This window comes from Microtus oregoni, unplaced genomic scaffold (genome assembly GCF_018167655.1).
Source record: "Microtus oregoni isolate MIOR12 unplaced genomic scaffold, Mior012 000025F_ref0000491, whole genome shotgun sequence".
Lineage (NCBI taxonomy): Eukaryota > Metazoa > Chordata > Mammalia > Rodentia > Cricetidae > Microtus > Microtus oregoni.
In genome coordinates, this window is record NW_024543084.1 from 11,361,099 (window position 1) to 11,363,508 (window position 2,410).

Consider the following 2,410-nt stretch of genomic DNA (forward strand, 5'->3'; position numbering starts at 1 on the left):
TTGTTTACTTTTGGAATTTTTGGGCCTCCCTCCCTCCCTCCCTCCCTCCCTCCCTCCCTCCCTCCAGAGAAGTGTGTTGCTCCATAGCTCAGTGCCTTAAAGGTTTCCACCTTCCATTTGGAGAAGAGCTGTGTTCTCTGTTTGTTACAGCCATACCATTCAGCATAAATGTGGCCCTGAGTTTTACTTCCCATATTGTCTACCTGTCCATTCTACCCCCGGCAGGTGCCATGTCCCTGAGAAAGCCCCGTGTCCTACTTTTGTGAGTCTTTACTTTACCTTGTAGGTGGGCCAGTCATCCCCAGGGTATATCAGTGTGCTTTGAAAGTCCTCAGTGTTTTGAGTCTTGTTTTGAGTATGCCAATCCCCCCGCCCCCCCCCCCCCCAGAAATGTTTTGAAGTCTATCTATTACAAACAAGCAAGGGACAGGTGTGGTGCAAGGCTGTAGTTGCTACTTCAGTCACTGGGGCAGGAGGGTTGTAAAGTTCAAGGCCAGTTTGGATAAAAGACAGAGAGAGGTGGGGGTTGGGAGAGAAGAGTGTTCACTGAGTTCAGTTGTATTCTTATCTTGATAAGCTCTGGCTTCCAACCCCCTCCTCACACACAAAGACACCAAAATTTAAGCACTGAAGGGCAGTGATGTTAAACCTGTAATCCCAGCACTTGAGAGCTGGAGGCAGGAAGGTCAGGAGGTGACGACCACCCGCAGCACCACAGTGAGTTCAAGATCAGCCTGGGCTACATGTGACCCTGCCTAGCAGAAACAAAACGTGAGTATGATAGAAGCTTTCAACTGTGTAGAGTGGAGAGAGCAGCAGTATGTTGTCCCCTCCCCGGTCCCTGTTATGTAATGTCACAGGTCTTTCTCAGATCTGTTTTTTTTTAATATTTATTTATTTATTATGTATACAATATTCTGTCTCTGTGTATGACTGCAGACCAGAAGAGGGCACCCGACCCCATTACAGATGGTTGTGAGCCACCATGTGGTTGCTGGGAATTAAACTCAGGACCTCTGGAAGAGCAGGCAATGCTCTTAACCTCTGAGCCACCTCTCCAGCCCTCAGATCTGTTTTTGAGATCCAAACAAGTAAGTGATTTCAGTTGTCTTAATACTTTAAAAATTGTGCTGTGTATACACATCATAAACGCACATCTGTTCACGTGTGCACATTTGAGCACATGCCGTATATAGAACATATATACTCACATGCGCACACCAACGGGTATGCACCTCAGCACAGACTGTAGTGTACACATATTCATGTACATACGGTTACTAAATACTCAGAATGTACAAGTCAGATGCCACAGTCAATGTAAGGAATCCATCGTGGATACCACCTCTGTACAGCCTGCTCTGGGGAGAGCCTGTGCCTGGAGCAGTGCTTGGGATCTATCTGCTGTTTGAGCATTAAGTGCAAGAATTCTATCAGGAGCCAGGCAGTGATGCCACAGGCTTTCAATTCCAGCAGAGGCAGAGGCAGGTGGATCTCTGTGAGTTCCAGGCCAGCCTAGTCTACAGAGCAAGTTCCAGGACACAGAGAAACCCTGTCTCAAAAAAACAAAACAAACAAAAATCCAAAAACCAAAACAAAAGAAACAGCCAAAAACTAAACCAAACCAAAAATCACAAAAGAAATCTCTCAGGAAAGCTCCAATATCTGAAGGTGATGAGCAAAATGATCGCGGATGGCAAGCTGAGTTACCGAACCTGCCTGCAGCCTAGAGCTTCAGATTGAAACCGCCTCTTGTAAGTGGTCTACACCAGTGCCAGGTGCCTCGGGGCACAGATACACGGTTTCGAGAGCCAGGGATGGTGGTCAGAATAGAAATTTCGAGCAAGACTGTAGGATGTACAAAACTACGTCCTCAGTAGCCTTGAGCTTCTAATCTTGTACATACACACATTAGAAAAAAAACAGTGGTTAGATGCCACGAAGTAGGTGGCAATGCCTTAACCGTATGCGTGTTGTTAGGCCCAAGGGCCTCTTCCATCCTTGTCAAGGGGAGTGCTAACCTTCTCTCCTTTCATACAACACGGTGTAGTGCTTTGCATACAGCATATTTAAAGGCCAATAAGCAAGACACTTTTTTGGTAACGGTGATTTTAATGTATAGCCCACGAAGACGTGTTAGTAGAAAGTGAGTCTAAGTTTTATTCAGCTTCTTGATAATTTAAACCCTTATTCAATGGTAGAAAAAAATTATTCATTTTATTCCGACCACACTTTAATTAATTCATAAAATTAGCCAATCAAAGGCCGAAGGGAACACCGGAAGTTGTGAGCGTTCTTCAGAAAAACAGATTCCCCCGGAAACAAAACAAGGCTGGCACACATCCAACGGCGACACGCTCGCCGACGGCGGGAAGTGGAAGTGGTCGAAACGAATCAGAGGACGAGCGTT

At 45.9% G+C, this 2,410-nt stretch overlaps 1 non-coding gene across 1 annotated transcript; it reads right to left on the minus strand.

Annotated features, from left to right (window-relative positions):
- Positions 1–1,917: 1,917 nt before the first annotated feature.
- Positions 1,918–2,043, minus strand: LOC121463201. The gene has a single exon (XR_005976418.1). It is a non-coding gene; the product is annotated as a U6atac minor spliceosomal RNA (small nuclear RNA).
- Between the last annotated feature and the right edge of the window lie 367 nt (positions 2,044–2,410).